At 45.0% G+C, this 18,199-nt stretch overlaps 1 protein-coding gene and 1 long non-coding RNA gene across 2 annotated transcripts in view; both read left to right on the top strand.

Moving 5' to 3' along the window:
- LOC148143388 (uncharacterized) overlaps window positions 1–18,199 on the top strand; it is a gene marked incomplete at its 5' end in the record, with an annotated part of 330,397 nt that overhangs the window by 81,214 nt on the left and 230,984 nt on the right. The gene's annotated exons all lie outside the window — the stretch shown is intronic.
- On the top strand, window positions 1,196–16,947 carry LOC148143394 (uncharacterized). The gene is made up of 3 exons (XR_015751219.1): window positions 1,196–1,278; window positions 6,516–6,587; window positions 16,736–16,947. It is a non-coding gene; the product is annotated as an uncharacterized LOC148143394 (long non-coding RNA).

Raw genomic sequence — 18,199 nt, 5'->3', positions numbered from 1 at the left:
TTGTTAGCGGTGGCTGGGCCACCTTTTGTTTTATTTTTCAGACAGGATGGAACAACTATTGCAGTTACTCCAGGTGCTTCAATAATGTGCCCTCGTTTGTTGCAGCCTTTTTGTGCCTGTAATTTCCTTGCTTTAGATTTAAGTCCCCAGTCTCAGTATCAACTCTGTTGCTCTCCATCGTAATGGAAAATTCTCACTCAGTTCTTCACTCTTCCGCAAGGGACCTCTCACAGCTATATTGCCAATTATTCCCTTCTCATGAAGGAATTAACATTTTGGAATTAAATTGCCATTGGCCAACAGAACCATTGCAATTTTTGGGAGATTGTGTGCAATTTGGGTCTCCCTCCTATTGGAAAGATGTTGTGAAGCTAGAAAGGGTTCAGAAAAGATTTACAATGATGTAGCCAGGGGGTGTGAGTGATAGCGAGAGGGCAAACAGACTGGGACTGTTTCCCCTTGCACGCCGGAGGCTGAGAGGTGACCTTATAGACGTTTATAAAATTATGAGAGGCATGGATAGGGTAAATAGACAAGGCCTTTTCCTTGGGATGGGAGAGTCCAGAGCTAGAGGGTAACAGGTTCAGGGTGAGGGCTGTGGGATGGGGGTGCAGATTTAAAAGGGACCTCGGGCATCTTTTTCATTCAGAGGGTGGTGCTTGCAACGAATGAGCTCCCAGAGAAAGTGGTGGAGGCTGGTACAATGACAGCATTTAAAAGGCATCTGGATGGGTATATGAATTGGAAGGGTACAGAGGAATAGAAGCCAGGTGCCAGCAAACGGGGCGATATTAATTTGGGATATCTGGTCGGCATGGACAAGTTGGACTGAGAGTTTCTGTGCTGTATATCTGACTCTGGCTTTCCACTAGACATTTGCCACGTCTGTATGTTCAGTCTCTCTCTGGTGTCGGTGTCAAAGCCTTAATATCTCATTCCACTCCCACTTCCCGGGATGTTAACCATTTCGTGTCTTTTTTTTTCTCAAGAAGCTGTATTGCAAGTTCAACCTGAATTTACACTTGTTTTACTCCCCAAAATCAGACCTGCTCACTCTCGGCAATATCCCAATGTTGTTGTGAAAGATATTAACTTTCAGGTGGAGTTATCCAAATTTCAGTGATGTCAGTCCTGACTTTTTTTGCTTTTCTGCCCCTGTAAGATGCTGAATCAGCACCTTCAGGAGAATTAGTTAGAGCAGAGTGAGAACAGAAGGGGAGAGAGAGTGGGATGGTGCTTTCAAATTTATGAAATAACAAAAGAAAAGAATGTTCAACGGCAAGTAAAATTCCTTGTTCTGAATTTCTACCCTGGACTGATAGTGACGACTTTTGTAATCTCTTTTAACAGAGTATTTGAAGATCTGAAGACGGAAGTTTCAATATCAGCAGATGAAGGGCTTATGCCCAAAACAGACTTTGCTGCTCCTCAGATGCTGCCTGACCTGCTGTGTTTTGCCAGTGCCGCACTTTCCGACTCTGACTATCCAGTGTCTTCAATCCTCACTTTGATGTCAATGTCTGACAGTCATTCAATCCATTGAGACCGCAACAATTTTCAACTATGGATCTATGAAAAGGAGCAAAGCTTTTGGTTCCTGCATGCGTGCGTTTTCAGTATCAATGGGACTGGATGAGAGACCTTACTGTTGCAGCGCACTGAGTGTGCAACCTGAAACAGATATACGGGCCTGGAAAGAGGAACTCACAGCAGGAAGGGCCTGTACACAACTTTGTGTGCAGCTGAAGCTTTAACCATGAAGAAACCCAATGAATCCTGTCCTGTGGAGAAACCGTGGAAGTGTGGCAACTGCGGAAAAGGCTTTTGTTTCCTGTCTGTGTTGGAGACTCATCGGCGCAGTCACACCGGGGAGAGACCGTTCTCCTGCCCTGAGTGTGAGAAGGGCTTCGTCAATTCCTCCAACCTACTGACCCACCAGCGGGTCCACACGGGGGAGAGGCCGTTCACCTGCCCCGAGTGCAGAAAGGGCTTTACCCAGGTCTCTGCCCTGCTGAGGCACCAGTGGGTCCACACGGGAGAGGCCCTACAGTTGCCCCATGTGTAGGAAGGGCTTTATCTGGGCTTCCAACCTACTGACCCACCAGCGGGTCCACACAGGGGAGAGGCCCTTCCCCTGCACCAAGTGCGGGAAGGCCTTCAGCCATTCCTCAGGCTGAAACACAAGCAGGTCCACACTGGGGAGAGGCCCTTCAGTTGCCCCGAGTGTGGGAAGGCCTTCAGCGATTCCTCCAACCTGCTGAGACACCGGTGGGGCCACACCAGGGAGAGGCCGTTCAACTGCCCTCACTGTGGGAAGGGCTTCACCCGCTCCTCCCACCTGCGGAGGCACCAGAGAGTTCATGTGCCATCGCAAGGGGATTGAAGGAGTGATGACAGAGTACCGTTATTGACTGGATTATCAACCCAGTTCTTGAGACTCCCGGGTTCGAATCCCGCTTAGTCAGATGGCAAAATTGGAATTTGGTCAGAAATCTCGGTTCAGAATCTAATGATGAAACTGTTTTCATGGGTGGGGGGAGCTGGAGAAAACCCCCATCTGATTCACTCATGTCCTTTTTCGGGAAGGAAACTGCCGTTGTGGGAAAGGATTCATTCAGTCAGGGCAGGAGAATGGCCTCTCCCTGGTGTGACTGCGCTGATGAGTCTCCAACACAGACGGGAAACAGAAGCCTTTTCCGCAGTTGCCACAATTCCACAGTTTCACCACAGGGCGGAATTCCTCGGGTTTCTTCATGGCTAAAGCTTCAGCTGCACACAATTGTACAGGCCCTTCCTGCTGTGAATTCCTCTTTCCAGGCCTGTAGATCTGTTTTAGACTCCACACTCAGTGCGCTGCAACAGTAGGGTCTCTCATCCAGTCCCACTGATACTGAAAACCAGCTGCATCCTTTACCCGGTCTGGCCTTTGCGTGACTCCAGACCCATAGCAGTGTGGTTGACTCTACACTGCCACCCCCAGCAAATGAGTGGGGAGAAATGTACTTGGATACAGGTGGTGGGTTGAAATTGCTGAGTGAGGCAATACAGGTTAAGGCTGTACCAAGGATCCAATTACAAAGGGACAGCTTGGTGCTGACCAATAGTAAAGAAAGTGGGGGGTGGGAGGAGTGTGAGCACTTGGGCCTTGAGCTGTTTAAAAGAAAAAGCTACATTCTCAACACCTTTTTGCTGGGGGGGATCTGCAGTTGTAACAAAGTTGGGTCGCAGTAAAGGTTACCTGAATTTACTGTAGGGCTCAGACTCCCATTGAATTGATTTATTGTCACGTGTGCCGCGATACAGTGAAAAGCTTTGTCTTGTGAGCAGTACAGGCAGATCAGAGTTAAGTAGCAAAGATATGTAAATAATAAATAAACAGCTGCAAAAACAAAAACACAGGTCCAGGTGAATGTTAAGAGTTTGAGAGTCCATTCAGTATTCTAACCACAGTGTGGTAGGAACTGTTTCAAAACTGGCTGGTGCATGTGTTCAGGTTTCTGTACTATCCACCCCGATGGTAGAGGTTGAAGAAAAACATTGCCAGGCTGTGATGGGTCTTTGAGAATGCTGGCGGCCTTTCCTTGACAGTGGGCCTGATAGATGGATTATATAGATGGGAGGTTGACCTTTGTGATTGTCTGGGCTTAGTTCACCACTCTGTGTAATTGTCTCTGATTTTGAATGGTACAGTTGAAAGCTTTGACCTCCAAGAGGTTTTTGTGTTAAAGCTGCTCATTTCTTTCAGCCTCCTGCACTAAGTTTCCAATGTCATGTATCAGATGGAGCAGTGAATGACTAGCTAATATCATTTGAAATTGTAAATTTTTCAGGAGTGCGGTTACTGCGTCATTTCATCGGCATCGTAATGTTTACAGACAGCACCGGGAGGTATGGGCTGTCTCCAGTAGAAATGATGTGGAGGAGCCAGTGTTGGACTGGGGTAAACAAAGTTAAAAACACAACACCAGTTATAGTCCAATAGGTTTATTTGGAAGCACTAGCTTTCAGAGCGATGCTCCTTCATCGGGTAGCTGTAGAGCAGGATCATAAGACACAATTTATAGTAAAAGATCACAGTGTCGTGCAACTGATGGGATATACTGAACAAACCTAGAATGATAGTAAGTCTTTCATCTTTTAGAATGGGTTGCAGGTTTCCGGTCATTCATATGTAAACCCCAGAACTATTTTTAAGTCCCCATTCTCAAATGTTTTATAAAGGTTTTATAAAAATAGGTGACATCTCAGCTCATATAATGCATGAAAGGTGTGAGGTTCAAGTCTGTCTGTATCCCATTCTTGCTTGAATCAGACTGGTTCTATTTCCAAAGTAGGAATTTATAAAATATTACATGGATTAACTGCCTGCAGATTGTGCACTTTTTGAGCAAAATTGAATGTATCTGCAAATGCAAATTCACCCCATAGACTATTATCTGTGTGTGTGTGTGTTTGCGTGTGTGCATGCCTGGTAAAGTGTGAGTGTGATGGAGTAGAAGTCTGTAAGAGTGTTGAGTATTTTGGTTGGGGTGGTTGGTGCATATGTGTGTGTGTCTGAGAGACAGCATGTTTATGACAGAGTTGTGGATAAAAGCGAGGGGTTGCATTTTGCTAAAACAAGGGCAGGACTTGTACAGGTAATGGTAGGGCACTGGGTCGTGTTGTAGAACAGAGAGACATGGTGGCTTTCAGGTACATTGTTCTTTGAAAGGTGCATTGCTGGGACACAGGATGGTTAAGAAGGCATTTAGCAGCATTGCCTTCATTGTTCACACCGTTGAGATAGGATTTGGGACATCATGTTGAGGATGTCCAGGATGTTGGTGAAGCCACTTTGAGGACTGAGTACAGTTCTGGTCGCCGTGTAATAGGAAGAATACTATTGGAGGGGGTTTGGAAAACATTTTCCAGGATGTTGCCAGGACTGGAGGGATTGAGTTATAAGGAGAGACTGGGACTTTTTTCAGTGGAGTGCAGGAGGTTGAGGGGTGACCTTATTGAGACTTAGAAAATCATGAGTGGTGTCGGTAAGACAAATAGCAAAAATAGCGACAAGCATGTACGGTTATGTCAAGCTACAGGAGAACACAATTGTGGCTCTACTCTTTTTTTTCATATTAGCATTTGACCAATTAAAATCTGTCAGTAACAGCAGCATCTCCAGAGCATACTGCACATGCTCCTCGGTGTTAGCAAGGTCTGTGCGGGTTAGCCGGTGTCAGCAAAAACTGCATGCTCATCGCTGTCCCCGGAAACGGCTCGCGACATTCATGGACCAATGGAGAGCATTGGCGGACTGGAAGGAAACTTATCCTCCTGGCAATCAGAGCCCGCCTACTGTCTGAATGTGGAAGGTGGACCATGTCCTTCTGAAGCTGCTGCTGTTCCTCTCTCTCTAAATGAAGATTGAGCTTCACCCCAGACTAACTTCCTTCCTTTGTCCAACATCTGAGAGTATGGCACTCTTTTCTCACCCTCCTTTTCCATTTATTTTTCATTCGGGGCTTCAGTTGTTGACTTGCAGCAACTGAAACGGAAGAGAGTGAATCGAGGGGGGAGGGGCAAACTCTGGAAATGTTGGAGAAATGACTACTGCAGATGCTGAAGATCAGAGTCGAGAGTGTGGTGTTGGAAAAGCACAACAGGTCAGGCAGCATCAAGGGAGGGTATGAAGGAATGGAGACTTTCAGCTTCTGCAGAATGAGAGAAAAAGTGTTCACGATAAATTAGAATTGATCAGATAGGCCAATGGGAGATGGAGTTTAATTTAGAGAAATACATTTTGGTCAAACAATCCAGGCAGGACTGACTGGGGAGTGTTGCAGAATAAAGAGACCTTGGAGTGCAGGTTCATACTTCATTGAAAATGGAGTCTCAGGTAGACAGAATAGTGAAGGCAGTGTTTGGTATGCTTTCCATTATTGGTCACAGCATTGAGTATGGGAGGTCACGTTGTGGCTGTGCTGGACATTGGTTAAGCCACATTTGGAATGCTACATCCATTTCTTGTCTCCTTTCTATCGGAAAGATGTTGTGAAACTTTGAAAAGGATCAGAAAAGATTTACAAGGCTGTTGCCAGAGTTGGAGGGTTTCAGCTACAAGGAGAGGCTGAGTCGGCCAGGGATATTTTCTCTGCAGGGTCAGAGGCTGAGGATAAATAGACAAGGTCGTTTCCCTGGAGTCAGTGGCGGGGTTTTTGGTGGGGGGGGGGGGGGGAATAGAGACATAGGTTTTCAGTGAGGGGAAAGATATGAGTTCTGAGGGGCAACTTTTCCACGCAGAGTGTGGTGCATTTAAGGAGTAAGCTGCCAGAGGAAGTGGTGGACACTCATACAATTGCAACATTTAAAAGGCATCTGGATGGGTTTATGAATAGGAAGGGTTTGGAGGGATATGGGTTAGGTGCTGGCAAGTGGGACTAGATTGGGTTAGGATATCTGCTCCTCATGGACAGGTTCGAGTGAAGGGTCTGTTTCTATGCTGTACATCTATGACTCTGTCTATTTGATTACAGATGCTGCTCCTCTCTCTGAATGAAGATTGAGCTTCACCCCAGACTGCAACTTTCTTCCTCTGTCCAACATCTGTGAGTAAAATACTCTCTTTTCTCACCCACTTTTTCAATTTATTTTTTCATTCTGGGGTTCAATTGTTGACTTGCAGCAACTGAATGGAAAGGGAGAGAATCCAGGGAGGGGACAGACTCTGGAACAGTTGGTCCAGGTCTGTATCTTGATTGACAATATAGACAGTCAGGAGGCTGGAAGAACACAGCAAGCCAGGCAGCATCAGGAGGTGGAGAAGCCGACGTTTCAGGTGTAATCCTTCTTCCGGATGGGGGATGGGTGTAGAACAAGATGCAGATAAAGGGGTGCCGGGGACAAGGTGTTGAAGTGGGGATTGGTGAAGACAGAGGGGACGACCTGATGGTCGATGGGAGGAAGGAATCTGGTTGGTGGCAGGGAAGAGTGAATGAGAGGGGCAGAGGCCGTGAAGGGAGTTGGGGGATGGAAGGGGAGAAATTAGACAACTCCAGGGGGAAGGTGACGTGTTGTTCCTCCAATTTGTGGATTGGATCGTTGTGGCAATGAAGGAGGCCAAAGCTGGTCATGTCAGAAAAGGAGAGGGAACAGGAATTAAAATGGGTGGTGACTGGGACATCTAGTCAGCCTCTGCAGACCCTCTTGCCCGCCCTTGTTTTAGCAAAATGCAACCCCTGGCTTTTATCCACACCTCTCTTATGCACATACTCTCTGACACACACACATCCCCAATACTCACCCTCGCACAGGCTGATACTCCATAACACTCACTTCACCAAGCAAGCACGCATGCAAAAACACAGTCACGCACAAACTCACATGGAGACACCTGTGCTGCCCTGCATAGTTTGCAGAAATCTCTTCTCTCCAGAGAATCCCCACAGTGTGGAAGCAGGTTACTCGACCCAACGGGTCCACCCGACCCTCCAGAAAGTAACTCCCCTACCCCCATTTCTCTACATTCACCCCTGACTAATGCACCTAACCTGGACATCCCTGGGCACTATGGGTAATTTGAACATTGCCAATCCACCCTAACCTGGACAAAGTTAAAAATCACATAATATATTGGGTGTTGGGTTTGCACTCCATTTTTGATTTTCTTAAAAACCTCCTCCTCTGCTTTTGGTTGCACTTCAGTCCCACGCTCCTGATCTTCGGGCACCCGGTACTGAGGAGGGAGGGCAGGTCTGAAGACCTTCTCGTGGGTCTGCTCCTGGGCCTGGCCAAACTGGCCATAAATAGGTCCAGGCAGCGGGCCGTGGTGGGGGTTGTTAGGGCCGACTGCCTGCCCCTCTTCCGCGGTTACGTTAGAGCCCGGGTGTCCTTGGAGAAAGAGCACGCGGTGTCGACCAACACCCTGGAGTTGTTCAGGGAGAGGTGGGCGCCGCAGGGAGTGGAGTGCATTATTTCCCCCTTCAACTCTATTTTGATTTAGTCCCTACCCTCCCCTTCACTGTTTTGATCACACAGCGCTGCCCTTTGATGTGAAGGGCACTGCTTGACACTGGCCACTCGGGTGTTTTCCTATCTTCCTGGTGGTGGAAATTGAATAAAGATTCGTTCACTTTGTGTATTTCACTGTCTCACACCTGCACACACACACTGGGGAAAAAAATAAGCACTACCGCGGTTAGGCGGTATTGTGGGGGTTTAAAAAAAACCGGAGTACAAAAAAATAAACAGGAGTAAAAAAAAAAATCACATAACACCAAGCTATTTGGAAGCACTGGCTTTTGGCACGAAACTCTTTCATCAGGTGGTTGTGGAGAATAAGATCATAAGGGACAGAATTTATGGAAAAACATTGCAGTGTCCTGCCACTGAAATTATACATTGAATAAACCTGGATTGTTAAGTCTTCCAACTTTTCAAATGGGTTGCAGGCATCATGAATATGTAAATCTCCAACTTCCTGTAAGGCACTTCTCAACATAACTCAACATAACAAAAGATGACATCTCAGCTCAGACAAAGCATTAAATGTATGAGGTCAGAGTCCAAACCTTGTTCTATTTCCAAAGTCAAATTTACAAAATATTATATGTATTGACTGTCTGCAGATTGTGCATCTTTAAGCAAAATAGAATGTATCTGCAAATAAAAATTCACCCCCATGGACTTGTGTGTGCGCGCGCGCGAGAGAGAGAAAGTCTACTTCCATGCTGTACGTGTCTATCTCTATTTGATAAGATGCTTCATTTCTGGTGTAAATATTGTAAATCATAGCTGGGTACTAACAGTTAGATGTAAGGGAGAGAGGATCCTCAAGTTGGGCACAATCAGAATCCTGGGAGAGCCCTATTTCTGGTTTGCTTCCTAATGAACAGACATTAAGCACTAGCACCTATTTGTTTCTCATGTTGTTTCATTTTTCTTGTTTGATTCTCTGCTATGAGTACACTTTTGTGTCTGGTTGGTTGGGAGACTGGGAGATTGTGCATTGGGCTTTGATTGACTGACTGAATATTTTATTGTTCCAGAAGGTGTAAAAAGAGGGGGTGGGGGTCAAAGCTTCAGCAGAAATCCAGTAGTGCTGAGAACAGACTGATATCTTATTCAGTGGGAACAGGGAGATCAGAGGACAGAGAAATGAGGACCTGAAATCAGAGCGGACACCAGACTTCCCTGTGGTCAGTGCTTTGATTAGCAGTGGCAACCCTCTACCTTTACCTCGCTTCCCATTTGACTACCCCCTTGATATTCAGGATCCAATCCTTGTCATCCTGAAGCCTTGTCATTCTGTAAGGAGCCTCAGATCATAATTATTCTCTTCAATGTGTGCAGACAATTCATTTACTTTTGTTACAGTGCAGCACACATGCAGAAACACTACTTTTTGTTTCCATTTTTGTGATCTTCAGAATCCAGTTTTGATTGCTGGTATATTTACTCTCCTTGTCCCTTTCTATCATTCTCTGATGTTAATTTCCCACATCACTACATTGCTCACCAGCCTTGATTTGGATTGACCAGGCAAAATTGCTCATCATGTCCAGGGATGTGCAGGTTAGGTGGGTTAGCCATGGGAAATGCAGGGTTATTGTTTCATAGTAATAGAAGCAGGAATAGGCCATTTGGCCCATCCAGCCTGCTCCGCCATTCATTAAAATAATGGTAAAACTGTCTATCGTCCCACCTCCTCCTCCCTGCATTATCCCAACTATCCTTAATTAACCTACCATGCAAAAACCTAACCAACTGTGTCTTCAATATACTTAATGAGGCTATCTCTACTGCTTCCTTGGGCAGAGAATTCCATAGATTGACTACTATCCAGGAAAAATAGTTCCTCCTCATCTCTGTCCGAAATCCAGTCCTCCAAATTATGTGGCCTAGTCTTATCCACCAGCAGGGGGAAATGTCTGGATAGGGTAGGGTTTCATCCCAACAGTGCAGTGAATTCCCACTTTCCACCAAAGTCCCGGACATAACTGGCACGGTGGGCGGCACGGTGGCACAGTGGTTAGCACTGCTGCCTCACAGCGCCAGAGACCCGGGTTCAATTCCCGCCTCAGGCGACTGACTGTGTGGAGTTTGCACGTTCTCCCCGTGTCTGCGTGGGTTTCCTCCGGGTGCTCTGGTTTCCTCCCACAGTCCAAAGATGTGCAGGGTCAGGTGAATTGGCTATGCTAAATTGCCCGTAGTGTCAGGTAAGGGGTAAATGTAGGGGTATGGGTGGGTTTCGCTTCGGCGGGTCGGTGTGGACTTGTTGGGCCGAAGGGCCTGTTTCCACACTGTAATCTAATCTAATCTAATCATAACTGGATATTAATCTACCTACATCGAGGTGGATAGGCTGGGACTTTTCTCACTGGAGCACAGGAGGTTCAGAGTATCCTTAGAGATTTATAAAATCATGAGGGGGGTAGATGAGGTGAATGGTGGGTGTCAATCCCCACGGGCGGGGATTTTAAGATTAGAGAGCAAACTTTGAAAGTGAGAGGAGAAAGATTTTAAAAAGACTTGAGGGGCAGCATTATTTTTTTAAAGAGTGGTTTGTGTGTGGAATGAACATCCCGACACAGTGGTGGATGCAGGTACAGTAACAACATTTAAAAGACGTTTGGATAAGTACATGAATAGGAAAGGTTCAGAGGTATGACTAGTTCAGTTTGAGAACATAGTCAGCATGGATTAGTTGGACTGAAGGGTCTGTTTCTATGTTGTACGACTCTGTAACTGTTCTGTACTGGTCTTAAAAGCCATTTTCTCACCTTCCCCCCCATAAACATCCTCCTCTTTGTTGTTCAAAAATCATATGAACTCAGCCTTGAATATATTCAATGATCCCCTAACTGCAGGCAGGCATCCCCACTTCTGAACTCATTTCCACTTGCTAATATACCACTTGCATTGCTCACTGCACCTGACAACTGGCATTGACTGTTGTAGAAGGACGCTGAGGCCCCTTTGTACATCCACACGTCATTCCTAATGAAGGGCCCGTGCCTGAAGCGTCAACTCTCCTGCTCATCGAGTGTTGACTGAGCATTTCCAGCACCACACCTTTCGACTCTGATCTCCAGCATTTGCTGTCCTCACTTTCTCCATATCCCAATATGTTACCATTTAAACAATGCACCTCTTTTCTGCTTTTTTCACACTGCAAAGGCTCTAAATTCACATTGGGGTACTGTATTTGCCATGTGTTTGCCAATTGTGGTCTTCGGGAGACAGAGGGTAAATGTGGGGAACGAATCGCCGACTGTCACAGCTGGATCTGCAGAGGCCGACCGGACCTCCCAGTCACCACCCATTTTAATTCCCCTTCCCACTCCATTTCTGACATGACCATCTTAGGCCGCCTCCATTGCCACAACAAACCAAACCACAAATTGGAGGAACACCACAACATCTTCCACCTGGGCAGCCTACAGCCTGGAGGACTCAGTGAGTTCTCCAATTTCAAATAACCTCCTTCCCCACTCCTCGAATCCCTTCCCAGGATCCTCCCCACCCCTCCCTGCCCCCAACCAGATTCCTTCCTCCCAGTGACCAACCAGTTTGTACCCTCTACTTGTCTCCACCTATCCCCAATTCACCACCCTGCTCCCAGCACACCCTTGTTCTGCAGCTCTCCCAACACCCACCCCCAGTCCTGAACAAGGGTGACACCCAAAGCAAGGAACATGCGCAATGCTTGTTGACACAGAGGAATGTATGCAATATGCTCAGTGGTGATGCTGGTATTATTGACAGATTTTGAAGTGTCAAAATGCCAATAGGAGGTAAAAAAGATAGAACCACAACTTTTTTCCCCATCTGGCTTGATATTTTGTGGCTTTTCTGTCTTGTCTGGCTGCTCAACTTTCTTATGTCTTTTCCCTAGTGTAGGGGGTGAAGGTCTGCACTAGAGGGCCTCGGTTCAGGGTGAGAGCAGAAAGATATAAAAGGTACCTAAGGGGCAACGTTTCCATGCAGAGGGTGGTGCGTGAATGGAATGAGCTGCCCGAGGAAGTGGTGGAGGCTGCTACAATTAAAGCACTTAAAAGGTCTCTGGATGGGTATATGTATAGGAAGGGCTTAGAGGCTTGAGCCAAGTGCTGGCAAGTGGGACTGGATTAATTTAGGATATCTGGTTGGCATAGACGGGTTGGACCGAAGGGTCTGTTTCCGTGCTGTACATCTTTACCATTCTAAATAATAAAATGTATACTTTGACAAATTACAAACTATATCCATGTTAATAAGGCTCAGTACACCACACACTTCACTAACCATTCTCTCAACAGGTCCTACCCCTTCAATGACTGAGGAACATCCGCCTCCAGAATGCTCACCGGCTCCTGCCTGCTGTACAGCCGGCCGGTGTGGCCGTGACACAGCAGCTGCGCCAGGAAGGCGGCGGTGCCCAGTGACGGGTGTCTGCCCCGGGCCGCACGGCGCCATTTTCCTAACGGCCGCCGCTTCCCCGCTCGAGCGCCTTCTCCTCCCAACCGCCTTCGCGTGACATCAGCTCAGGGGGGGATGGGCGGGGCCGGGGAGCCTCACCGTCACCAAGCAACAGCCACCTCACGCTACAACTGCTGCTACCTGAAGCGGGAAATCTGCATTTTATTTATTTATTTTTTTAACCCCCACACTACCACCTAAGTGCGGTAGTGCTTATTTTTTCCCCCAGCACCCATGGTGTGTGTGTGCAGGTGTGAGACACAGTGGAAGACACAAAGTGCACCAATCTTTATTCAAATTCCACCACCAGGAAGATAGGAAAACACCCGGGTGGCCAGTGACAAGCAGTGCCCTTCACATCAAGGGACAGTGCTGTGTGATCAAAACAGTGAAGGGGAGGGTAGGGACTAAATCAAAATAGAATTGGAGGGAGAAATGATGCACTCCACTCCCTGCGGCGCCCACCTCTCCCTGAACAACTCCAGGGTGTTGGTCGACACCGCGTGCTCCTTCTCCAAGGACACCCGGGCCCTAACGTAGCCGCAGAAAAGGGGCAGGCAGTCGGCCCTAACGACCCCCTCCACGGCCCGCTGCCTGGACCTGTTAATGGCCAGTTTGGCCAGGCCCAGGAGCAGACCCACGAGGAGGTCTTCAGACCTGCCCTCCTTCCTCCGTACCGGGTGCCCAAAGATCAGGAGCGTGGGACTGAAGTGCAGCCAAAAACAGAGGAGAAGGTTTTTCAGGAAATCAAAAAGGGAGTGCAAACGCCCACACCCAATATATACGTGGTCCACGGACTCCACAGCACCACAGAACAAGCAGTTGGGCTGGGAGTCCGTGAACCACCGCAACCTGCGGTTGCAGGGGACTGTTGCGTGCAGCACCCTCCACCCCAGATCCCCGAGAGAAAGGGGGAGGACTCCCGCGTAGAGAGCCCTCCACTGGGGATCCCCACCGCCCGGTGGCAAATGGGCACGCCAAGGCGTGTCCGGACGGTGGATGAGGGAGAAGAGGTGGACGGTGTGCAGCAGCAGTCAATACAGGGCCTTTCTCTTCACCTCCCTAAACAAAACAAAATTAAAATTTCGGAGGCGGCTCAGGTTGTGGGGCACAGGCTCCCACGGGAAGTACGGGACCTTGTGGCCAATGTGAAATTCCGTCCGGGCTGGGGTGAGCGCGGACGGGATCCCACCGCACACCTGAGCGTCCTCCAACTGGTGCACTACGTCGCGTCCGAGCACCGCCGTTTTAAGGCGTAAATCTGCATTTTAAAAGGGACATGGACATTTAACGGGCTATTTCTGCAAATAGATTGAAATGGACAAAATTACATTCAAAGGGATATCTTAATATGCAAAATGACGCAGTCATATCTAATTGAACCTACATTTCGAAGAGACATTGCCCTATTTATAAATAGAAATGACCCTTTAAGAGACAGTCATATCTAAAGGGGTAAAGATACATTATCGAGGGGCAAGATTGCGCTTAGAGGAACATAACACATTTAAAGGACATAGCTACATTTGAAGAGGCATTTTTATATTTAAAAAGACACATTGAAATCTCATAATTAAAAGTACATGGTAATATTTAGAAAGCGTGACCATGTTCGAAATAGTGCAGCCACTTTATAAGAAAAGGGATTTGGGCTGGGGCGCAGGGGAGAAGGGGCGGGGGGGGGGGGGGGGGGGGGGGGGGTAAGATTTAATTTTTAAGAAAATAAGCAAGTTATTACGATTTGGAATGATCTTGAAGGGATGATGGCAGCAGTAAGTGGCAAACGTTAATACAAAATTCTTGAAAAGAAAATGATTCCAGATATATGCGGATGCAGGAAAATAATTCAACAAAAGAGCCATTACAAATTTATGGAGCAAACAATATCTTTGAGAGATATAAATGGGAGCATCAATATTTAAGTAGGAATTCCAATTTTTGTTCTCCTCCCAAAAATCTGTCTTGTCAGGGTGCAGTGTAAGCCAGTACAATTTGTTATGCCACAGTAGGCCTTGCAACTCAACCTCTGTGTCCTCACCAAATATTCATATGGGTGCTTAGTAGTCAAGTTTTCAAGGGAAAGAGGGGATGATGAAAAATACTGGCTCTGCCAGTGTTGCTCACATTCCATGAACAAATAAGTGCTGCACACTGCATGTGTCAGAATTAAATGATCAGAAAAATTCTGAACTCACTACAAACAGTTTGTGCACAATGCCATTATTTCTACTTATTCTTATCATTTTGACTGCGATTTAGTCTGTACCAAATTAAGAGCAGCCTTGGTTTACGTTTCATTGGCAATTCTACATGTTGACTTTCTATTATCACAATCTCTTTGACATTCTTATATGTATTTAAATTCATCTTCAGATTGTTCACAACTGAATGACATTGCCAGGCCGAAAATTCACAGCCTAAAAAATGTTTTGGCATTTGATGAAGTTATTTGGGCAATAGCAATAGCAAATGAAATATCAAAGAAATACAAAGTTATGAGGAGGGTTACATATCTTGTTTAACCAAATGCAATGGCAGTGCAGAGAATTTCAGAAATGCGCAATAAATATTCAGTGTACCCCTTATTCAACTCATTCAAGAATTTCAAATTGTGTTTGAGGCAATTCAATGGCAAATGGCAACATTTGTTTGTTAATACACTCACCATAAATTGTGAATATGATTTTGATAAAAATAATCTGTTTAATCCCAAATGGAGCAATTAAGTGCAACCATTCAATAAAACACTGTATTTTCATATGAAATAAAATTTGCAATCATTTTATAAAATCTTTACAAAGGAAATATATGAAACAAAATAGCTTTCCTGGGTGTCAATATTTACAACAGTTATGCAGCTATTATTTGGCAATCGACCAACTAATTGAAATAATTTCAGAATAAATTAGCTGTTTCATTATTATACATTGAGATATTTTAATTAAAATGTCACAAAGGAAATCTTGAATACAAAGCAAAGTGAGATAAAATACAAAAGTATCTTGCAGAATTCACTTCAAATCATATCTGTTGAATCACAAAAAGATGATGCTCAATGTACCAAATGATGGACAATCACTGGTAATGATGGAAAAACATTGTAAAGAATGTATATATCTCAATTATATCTTAAATGAATATTTACTCTGCCTTGGACAACAACAACTGAAAAGTTTTTTTGACAAATTGAAAACTACAATAGCAAAGCTTTAGAAAATCCTCCACTGAGCCAAATCTTGAATAAAAGTTTTTTTCAGGAAATTCTTCAAAGATTTCAGGCTTCTCCAGCTTCAATTAGCTGAAGAAGAAAAAAATGCATCTGGTTGGAGACATGAATAGAAAAGAATCAGAGGGCTATGGACCAAATGCTGGCAAATGGGTCACTAGATTAATTTAGGATGTTTGGTTGTCTGGACTGAAGGGTTTGCTTCTGTGCTCTACAACTCTATTTCTACATAGTCAGAATCAATTTCACAAAACTAGAATTAGGTCATTCATCCTTTACAGCCTGTCTTGGGCTGTGGCCTAACTACGCATGTTTCAATGCAAGTTTCAGAAAGATTTCAGCAGCTCTTTTCAAAAAGTGAACATGCTTTCAGACTTTAACAATGTTTCTGAATATATCAATGTAACTATTCTCAATGTTAAAGATCAGTCATTTCAGAATGTCATTTAAATGTAGAGCTTTTCTAACAATAGGTGTGAATTCTGTGTGTCCCAATATCGAGTCAGACTGACATTGTTGTTCTAAAAGGTCTGCATTTAAATGACATTCTTGAAGGTAATTTGAAACAAGTTCTGGGATTAACGTACCAAAGAACAGAAGCCCATTCTAAAACATGAAAGATTTAATCTAAAATTGTTTAGTGAAGGACATCTCCATGACCGTGGACTCCTTTGGCTATAAATTCTGTGATCATGACCTTACTGTCCACGACCAGCTGATGAAAGAGCAGCACTCTAAAATGGAGTGATCAGTAAAAATGTCTCATTTGGATCACCCAAGGTTAGAAATGGAAGCATCTCTCTCCAAGGTTACAGTTTGATTTGCCCTTTCAACGTTCTTGAAATTTAAGGGGTTCCATTGTCGGGTTCAATTCTGATCCATTAAAATCAGTATCCAGTCTCATCGGAGTGCAGAACCAACTCAACTGACGGAACAAACAAAACAACTTTTCGGTTTGCTTTTTAGATGTGACATCTTCTCTCCCGCCCTCTCTGGTGACCCAACAGGACTACCAGAGCTGGAAGTACCATTCTCGAAATACGATTGCTAACCTACAGTTTTCTTTTAAAGGATTTAAAAGCTGCTAGCCTGATCTCGCACAAAGCACAAAAACAGACTGTTCACCCGTGCCTGCGCAGAGGAGAAATTTCAGGAGGAACAGATCACAAAATAACAACTGTTACCAGTCCCACAACACGTATTTCCTTGGACAAAGTTAAAAATCTCAATACCAGGTTATAAACCAACAGATTTATTTGGAAACACTAACATTTGGAGCACCGCTCTTTTATCAGGTTGTTTGTGGAGAATGAGATCATGATCATGGCATTTATAGCCAAAGGAATCCAGTGTCATGGAGATGTGATATATTAAACAATTTTAGATTAAATCTTTCATCTTTTAGAATGAGTTTCTGCTCTTTGGCATGTTAATTCCAGAACTTGTTTTTAATTACCTTCTCAAGAAAGTCATTCAAATGCACAGCTTTTCTAACAATAGGTGTGAATTCTGTCTGGGTCCCAGGGTTGAGTCAGACGGACATTTTTCTTAGAAATGTTGTGCATTTAAATTACATTCTTGAGAAGGTAGTTTTTAGATTAGGGTGTAGGTTAGGCTGGATTGGCCATGCTAAATTACCCTTATTGTTCAGGATATGCAAGGTAGGGTGGATTAGCTATGAGAAATATGAAGTAAGGGGGTGGGCCTGGGTGGCAATGGTGCTAAATGCCTTCTTAACCATCCAGTCTACCAGTTCTTTGCAGGTTGCATAACTATGTATCTGAACCCTCCCAGGTCTCCGTTTTAACTATACAAGTCCTGTCCTTCCTCGTTTTAGTAAAATGCAATCCCTTGCTTTTATTCATACCTCTCTCATATCCGCACACCCTAACATGCTCACACACTCACAGACTTATACTCCATCACACTCACACTTTACCAAGCATGCACACACTCTTACATGCACTCTCACACACAAACTCACATGCACACACACACAACTCTATGGAGTGAATTTGTATTGGCAGAATTATATTTGCAGATACTCTCAATTTTGCTCACAAAGCACATAATCTACAGGCAGTCGATCCATGTAATATTATACATATTCCTACTTTAAAAAACAGAACTAGTCTGATTCAAGATTGGGATACTGACAGACTCGAACCTCACAACTTTAATGTATTGTGTGAGCTGAGATGTCACTTTTTAAAAAAAATATAAAACCATAAGTCATCTCAAGAACATGACTTAGATGTTGTTCTTGGATTTACATATTAATGAACCGAAACCTGCAACCCATTCTAAAAGGCATCAGTTGCATGACACTATGAATTTTGCTATAAGATGTGTGTCTTATGATCCTGCTCCACAGCTACCTGTGGAAGGAGCGGCGCTCCGAAAGCTCGTGCTTCCGAATAAATCTGTTGGACTATAACCTGGTCTTTTTTGATTTTTAATTTTATCCACCCCAGTCCAATACTGGCACCGCCACATCGTTTCTAGTGAACACAGCCCATACCTCCCAGTGCTGCC

This window comes from Chiloscyllium plagiosum, unplaced genomic scaffold, assembly GCF_037043375.1.
Source record: "Chiloscyllium plagiosum isolate Xiang-an unplaced genomic scaffold, Cpla_swu_hap1 HiC_scaffold_27, whole genome shotgun sequence".
Classification (NCBI taxonomy): Eukaryota; Metazoa; Chordata; class Chondrichthyes; order Orectolobiformes; family Hemiscylliidae; genus Chiloscyllium; species Chiloscyllium plagiosum.
The sequence above is the reverse complement of the archived record's forward strand: the minus strand, read 5'-3'. Positions and strand labels throughout refer to the sequence as shown.